An 8,334-nucleotide genomic window follows, 5' to 3' on the forward strand; every position below is an offset into this window, starting at 1 on the left:
GTGGATTCCCCCATTCTTCTCCCTCTTCCTTTTTTTTTTATTTATTTCCACTTATACGTATAAAAATTTAATTAATTTAATAAAAAATAGAAAAAGAATAATATTATAGTGGCCTGTGACTGTGTCAGTAAAGATCACCCCTAGTGCTTCAGAACTCAGAACAAAAAAGTGGAATTGAGTTTGTATCAAGCATCTACTTTTAGCAAGCAGCAAGCGGGAAGACAAAAATATGTGCGGAAATTATGGTGGGATTCGGGGATTGTTGAGGCTGTCAAAACATACTCATGTCGCATCCCCTAAAACCATTTTGTAATCTTCTTTTATTTATCCTCTAAGACTATGTTGGATCAGATATATATCTCAATGGAGTAAATCAATCATAAAAGATGTTAATAGATCACTACTCAGATAAAGTGTTTTAGGTTATTTGGTTTGACAGAGAATAAGGGGGCATTCTTTTTTAGGTTGGGAGAGGGGGGTAAGTTGGTTAATGGGATTTTAGTTCCTATTGATAAAAAAATCCTTGGTTCCTGGGTAAATGATATTCATCTTTTACGTGTATAAATAACTTTTTCACATAGGAAAAAATTACCAACACTTGAATGGGACAAAAATGCCCCTTTTAATGATGGACTTTTATGATTAAAATGGTCATTATCTTATTTACTTGAGAAATATAAGAACATGGGTAAATGCACTTATTAGGTAAGTGTTTCCCAAGAAAAACTTATCGAGATAATTACATTTACACGTTGGATAAATAACTTACCAAAAAGCGAACAGGGCCAAAGAGAAACAAAATTGAGAAACTTTTCTCAAAAAAGAAAAAAAAATTAACAACTTTCGTTTAAATTCTTTTCTCTTTTTTTTTCTACTAAACCAAATACAGCATTAAAATTATTGTTACCGTTGGTTAAGTAGGAAAATACCAATTAAACATTATTATTTTTTTTTAATTCTTTAATTTTTCTTTTTTTTTTTGCTCAATATTAATGTGCCTAATTAATTAGAATTTCCTCCCCAATCCCGAGTCGCCTCTAGGTGTGCCTTGCCCTTTTGGTGGATGGGGCGTAAGGACTGCACCACCCGGCAACCGTACCGGTACCCAAAAGTAATAGGCGGAGTACCTCCAACTTCCAACTTCCAAGATCCAACTACTCCATTAGTGTTATATGCTTGTATAATTGAGCCCGGAGCACAACTGGGTTAAGCCCAATTTTATTAAAATGAAGCTTTGCTAATTACTACTATACGCATACCTATCGATTGGTTGGGCCTGGGCGTTCTACAAATAGGTTCCTAACAGATTGCAGTGGACCGATTCTCTTACTGATACCACTTCGTAGTTCGTACAACACAGATGCCTATTCAAATCGGAGGGTTTGGGGTGGAAAACCCTCTGAGATCGCTTCGTTCAGGACAAGGACAAGTCTGTGCTTACACCGCCCCAACAGTCTCTTGCTTGCAACCTTATATCCGGAATATCTCTCCATGAAATAAAATATATGAGTGTGGAAATATTCTCAATACAAGATTGTTTGAATGGGTATTGCCCTGATGGAAGTCGAACTCAGACCCTCTCAATAACCTTTTCATTCTTCTTTCCAATACTGTGTTTGTGAGATATGATTTTTTTTTATGACGTTTAAGCAGACCCAATTTGTTATTTTATAACTAAATAAAAATTTTATTAAATGGCATATAATAATATTAATTTAAGATTTATTTGTAAGGTCCTTTCTCAAAAAAGTCCAGGGCCTACTTTCACAGCCTTAAGCTTTCTGAAACATGATAATGGTCCTTCACTGTTTGCTATCTTTTTCTTTGAAACTTCTTTTCATTTTTTTTATAGCTATTCCATGCTCGGAAAGACTTCATAAACAAACCTTGGACCTTTAAAAATTTTAAATCGGAATTAAAATTGAAATCAGAATCAGAACTCTTATTCTTAGGGGAGGGGGAGGAGGAGGAGGAAGAAGTCGCCATTCTCTCATGAGAAAATACTACTCTACCAGGAATAGGAATAGGATTCGGATTTCACCCAATCAAACAATTGGAATTGAAATAAAGCATTCTCATTCTGATTCCAAACTCTTAGACCCGCAAAAAAAATGAACCGTTTTTTTAATCCAATAAAAACTCAACTGCAGTAAGCCCAACTTGGGTGTACCTGGGTTGATCACGTGGCAAATTTTCTATATGACCCAGTCCAGGCCCATATACTTGACCCTTTTACTTGAATAGACAAATCTGCATTCCTGATTTGTGGTTATTGGTAATTTAGCAAGCAGAGAACGCAGAAGTTAAAATTAAACACAGTTAGGAGTTTGGTAATTAACCGCGTAAGTAACTGAACTGAACAACTTATTGGTTTGTCTTGCAGCGGACCAGCCTGACATTCAGCTAATGAGGCAGACTTAGAATTTTAGCCTGACAGGGTAGGACCTAATTCTGGAATTTCCAATCAATGCGGTTGTGGTCGTCATAGTTTTTAACTTATTATGAGAGCTTTTGGACGTGGCCTGCTGGTGCTAAGGTAAATCTGAAATCTAGAACATATGAAAATCTGATGGGTCCCCCATTCAATGTTTTAGATATGTGGTATAAGATGAACTTTTCTACAAAGAGATTGTACTGCTAACGTTGCCCAAATAACGAAATAAGTGTACTCGGCTTAAAATTCTTCGAGCTTTATTTGTTTGCAGTGCAAGTTTTATTTGCACTAGTGCAAATGGGTTGGGTGTGAGTTTCAAAATAGTAAATGGATATTTCTTGCTAATTTTAATTTTTTCCATTTTGCATCCAAAAGCAAATGGATGGGGTGCAAACTTCTGTTTATTTTATTTCACATCTCACTTTATTTTGTTTGTTTGGGAGGAGTGAGATTAGAAGTAAGATAATGAGGCCCAACCATTTTATTTTTAAGCCTTCCAACAATGGGCAAAAATTATATAGTCCACACTTGAAATGAAATAAAATCAAGATAAGATGAAAACAATATAAATTTTGCAGTAGTTTTTGGCATGCTAAAAATTTGCATGTGTAGGTATGGCAATGCCCCATCTCACAAAACCTCCCAATCCCCTCTCTAAAACTCCAGCCCTTTGAATTTTCGGATTCCACACTTATACATAAAAATGCAAAACTCTTCCTAACCTTTATCTCATTTAAGGGCTGAGTGAGTAGGATCTCGATTCTGTATTTATTTTTTTTTATTATTTTCTGTGATATATAAACAATAAATAAGTAAAATATGGACAAATATACCAACTTGAATATTGCCCTTAACCATAGCCCTAAGTTAAATGTATTGAAAATCAATGTGGTTAGCAGTTTTGTTTTTGAAGGCAAGGCCGCAGGTTTTAGAACCCTAATTAGAGATCATTTTGGTTGCTGTGAAGCAGTTAGCTTCAGTCCGTCTACAGTAGCATCACCTCTTCAAGCTGAACCTATAGCATGTCTTCAAGGAGTTAAGTTAGTGAAGAAAATATGTAGGTCCTTTTGTGATGGAAAGTGACAAAATTTTCTTGGAGTCCAAGATGCTTTTCTCATTTGTAAAGATATTTTGGATGAATGTAAGGACCTGGACTAAACTTTCTCTTTCTCCAAGCGAGAAAGTAATTTGATAACTCACAATCTTGCAAAAAAAGGGCTATTGGAGTCAGGTGTCTATACTGATGCGAGCAAATTGAGTGGATTTTCCACCCCATTGTAATTATGCTTTGGTTTCTCTATGAATTTTAGTTTTTCTACCGAAAAAAAAAAGGTTTGCTCTAAGGGTTAATTAAATCGGTTTGGATATTTGCATTTAGGGGGTAAGATGGACCAATAAAGTAAGAACGTTTCTCTTATTTTTGAAACAGATGAGTTCTTCACTATCCATTGAAGTTGGGCCAAGTCATGAACAAAACAGCCCAGCCTTAATATGATTCCCAAGTTTCTAGAGCTGCTGTAACCTTGTGAAACAGATTAACGCTCAGTTTGGAAAGAGTACAAATACAAATGTGTAGAATGCAAAACCCTGATTTCTTCAAGCTATAATTTGAAAAAACTTTGAGCATGAAGTACAAATACATTTCCCTTCTTTTCCCTACCTTTTCCTTCAAAGCAAACATAACCTAAGTAGATTACAGAGAAAAAAAAAAGTTCTACCCCTAGAAGCAAGTAAGCAACATCCCATATCATCGTCTTTTTTCAGAAACTTAATTATAGGCCTCGGTTATTACTAGGAAATTTCATAAACTATTGTCACTGCACCTAACAATATAAAGTTTTTCAAATTTGGATGTTTCACTGAAACTTCAAGTCATTATTTAGCATATACCTAACCAATCTCCTATGTACATATTCTATAGCATTTTGCATTTTATGTTGTATTACAAGCAAATATATATAATTTCGTCCAATATATTTTTTTTATCCAAAATTCAGTGACATTTTAGCAAAACCTTAGAATTTCCTTTGAAATTGTTTATTCTAGAAAATTCTTCCATAAGAGTTGATAACTAAAAAATTCTCCATCTTGTACCAAGTGATTAATCAAAATCCCCCACACTAGTATTGTCAAATATCTATCTTCATCCTATGATGTGCTGATAAAATCAACCATGTTAGGGTATAATGCTTCTTTTATAAATAAATGACAACAAAAGTCTTTCTAATCATGAGCTGATTTCAAAGTCTCTTCATAAAATCTCCTATGTACATATTCTATAGCATTTTGCATTTTATGTTGTATTACAAGCAAATATATATAATTTCGTCCAATATATTTTTTTTATCCAAAATTCAGTGACATTTTAGCAAAACCTTAGAATTTCCTTTGAAATTGTTTATTCTAGAAAATTCTTCCATAAGAGTTGATAACTAAAAAATTCTCCATCTTGTACCAAGTGATTAATCAAAATCCCCCACACTAGTATTGTCAAATATCTATCTTCATCCTATGATGTGCTGATAAAATCAACCATGTTAGGGTATAATGCTTCTTTTATAAATAAATGACAACAAAAGTCTTTCTAATCATGAGCTGATTTCAAAGTCTCTTCATAAACAGTTCAAGACTTACTAGCTAGATGGCATTGAAATGTCTATTAGTCTAGAATAACATAAATAAATTGTGAATAGAAGTATCTCGGAAAGAATGATGAACATAAGCCTACAAAAGTCTATTCATAAACAGTTCCCTGTTGGTTGAAGAAATCTTAAAAATTGGTTTTTCTTGCCAATAAGTTTGTTTTGGTCTACCTTTTCAAGGGTTCGGATGAGGTAGGCATGAAGTTGTAATCACATTTAATGAGTACTTGAAAAATTTTTTGACACTTGTCCCTTAAAATACCCTCACCCCACCCTTGAAAAAGATTAATACCCACATTTGACGGTAATCAAAATATTTATCAAGTGCTCATTTAACATGTTTACTTTGATGTGCCTACTAGATCCGGTCCCATTGAAGGGAAAAATAAAACCAAGTTGCTTATAATGTATCAACCAATAATATAATTGGCATTTCGATGTCCAGGTGATTAAGATTTAATCCATAGATTTCAGACTTAGAGGATAAGTCTATTTGATGAATCATGACCAAGTCATTCTTGTCGTAAACGTATTTGGCTCTTCTCCCCTTCAGTGGCCAATGTTACCTATATGCCCAGTAGTCATTTTGCACATTTCTCTCTAATAAGCATAATAGCTACGTATGTTCTTTTTTTATTCAGTTTAAAAGTGTGGATGAAGATCAATTGTTGGAACTGGAAGGTGATGATAGGTAGGTCTCACATAGAATGAGTTATTTGTTGAAAGTTGGTTTATAACACAGTCAGCCTATATAATATACGGGCTGTTAGTTGAAGGATTATTGAATTGAAAGTTAGTTATGAAGAAACGTCTTAGCTCAGTCTTTGTGAAGAATTAATTGGCATGGGTCTGTTATTTGAGGTTCAGTGGATCTCTCTAACCATGAATTCAAGTTTATCTGCGATAGCTTCTTGTTATAAGACTTAAGGTATGGTCACCACGTTGCTTAAACTTCAATGAAACAATTATCCCGTGATATTTGGTCAACTAGCACGCTGCCTCAACATTATTTAGAAATGAAATGCAATGCCCAGTATGGAGGAAGGAGGGGACCTTTTCAGTGTGGTCTCATTTGATGTTGATTTGATTTTGCCAACTCCATCGGTCGGTATTTCAGTAACGCCATATATAGATTTGATTATTATAATTATTATCTTCAACATTCAACTATATGCAATGGACTGATGGTTGGTTTCTTTTTTTCTTCTCGTTAGGATATTCCAACAGTATCCATTTGTCCAATCTAATAGTCTCAAACTCTAAGGCTAAAGCCTTACAGGAGGTATAAGACAGCATCGGGAAAGCATGGTTTTGTCACTCTGTTTTTAATTTAGTTTCTATCTCTTTTTTTTTTTTTTTTGAAAGCGTTTCTAGCTATCTCATCTTCCTGAATGGTTTTGTTTCTAGATGCAAGCAACAGCTCGGGTAAACTCTGCCCAAGATTGGTTTGAGATGTAAACCATTCAACCGGAAACTTGAAATGCTACTGGAAAATGTGAAACGGATTCATGACGTTTTGAAGGTTGCCCTGTTGTCTTGATCATACGGCCTGAGCACTAAACCCTTTATATTTCATTGAATGTTAACCATTGCCAGGAAATGTGATATGAAAGAAATTGATGGGAGAAATTTTCCAGTTTAAGACCAGTTTTGGTTCCAGAATGGTTTTCGAACTTTTCACTGTAACACATGTTCTGTTATACGTGTGTAAATGAATAATGCACATAAGGTAACACACCTAATGGGAATGTGACAGATTTGAGTGCAGCAGATTATTCAGACAATATGAGAGTGAGCAGAAATACAAATAAGTACTGGTAATTACCAGAAAGCTGAGGCCGTGGTGGGGAAATAGACTCCCGACCAATAATGGAGAGTCTGAGGTCCAGGCAATTAGCGTTGAATCGTCAGTCATACTAAAATGAAACAAATTGTGAATGACCTTACGCCTAGGGAAACTTCATTTTTTTAATAACCAACAAATTATATTAAACAGTACATGCAGTTTTCTGGCATCGCTCAATTTTACATATTATATTATACTACTATGGTGTATGTGAGAAATTTCATATTAATTATTTAAATTTTAGATATATCATAGTTAAGATAAAAATGAAAATTAATAAAAATAATAATATAATTAAGGATAAATTTAAATATTTATTATTCAATTATGACATGATGGGTTTCTTTTAAAGATTAGATCACTGACCCATCATCTAGCTTAGAAAATAACTTTATTTTATTATTAATTAATAAAACTAACTAGATATACCCAAACCCATCTGAAACTACTTAATCTTAGTTCCAATTAGCTATCAATTCCTTGTAGGAGTTCATCAGTTTTTTTTTTTAACTTTTTTTTTTTGGAAATTCCAAATAGTCTGAAACATTTCTAGGTGGATTTCTTGCTTCAGTTCTGTTTTCAATTCAATGAAACCCTGATACAAGGAATAAAAGTATGGAATAAGTAGACTTTCTGATTAGTGATTTCAAGTAGAAAGCCAGGTATATTCTATCCTATTTAGCATATATCTGAAAAACATTGTTTTATTTTTTTTATATGATACATTAATGTTGTCTTTGTATTTTGATTACAAACTTTCTTAATTTAGACTCCCCAAGTAATGCAGTGTTCATTTGCATCTCCCCATAAATTTCCTACTATATTCCATTATTTCTTATATCTATTGCAGCAAGATTTGATTATTTCTTTTTTTTCTTTTGAAATTTGCGCAATATGAATTCATATTGTATAAAATATTTGCACCTTCATTTATATTTCATTCTGATTATATCGTCATTTTCAAACTTGCAGTTGATATGTTAGGCTGTATGTAAATGAAGCTAACTAGATATGCCCAAACGCATATGAAACTACTCAATGTTAAGTCAAATCAACTGTCGATTCCTTGTAGGAATTTTATTAGTACTTCTCTTCCATTTTAACCCAAAGTGATTCCTTAAGAAAATTTTACATTTTATTTTCAGCCTCAATCTTCCTTGCATAGGTTTTTGCTAAGAGAACTGGAAAAGATATTCACATACTGATCTCTGCCGGATGTAATCCTTTAACCTATCAAAAAATTGAATTATTTTGCTTATTATTGTACTTTGCACAGTTAATAACACTGGTTCAATTGTTTACGAGAAATAGTCTCCACTATACAAACTCTTAAGTTGCAAATATAGATATTAACAGGAGTTTGCCAGATGACAATCAATTAGACAATGACAAATCTTCAAACGAACCAATCA

The 8,334-nt window shown here is 33.5% G+C and overlaps 1 long non-coding RNA gene across 1 annotated transcript; it reads left to right on the top strand.

Moving 5' to 3' along the window:
• Positions 1 to 5,944: 5,944 nt before the first annotated feature.
• On the top strand, positions 5,945 to 6,843 carry LOC148868828 (uncharacterized). Its single transcript, XR_016106552.1, has 3 exons — positions 5,945 to 6,180; positions 6,291 to 6,358; positions 6,484 to 6,843. It is a non-coding gene; the product is annotated as an uncharacterized LOC148868828 (long non-coding RNA).
• Positions 6,844 to 8,334: the final 1,491 nt, after the last annotated feature.

The sequence above is a fragment of the Nelumbo lutea genome, chromosome 2 (genome assembly GCF_056320005.1).
Source record: "Nelumbo lutea isolate HS-2025 chromosome 2, American lotus-T2T, whole genome shotgun sequence".
Lineage (NCBI taxonomy): Eukaryota > Viridiplantae > Streptophyta > Magnoliopsida > Proteales > Nelumbonaceae > Nelumbo > Nelumbo lutea.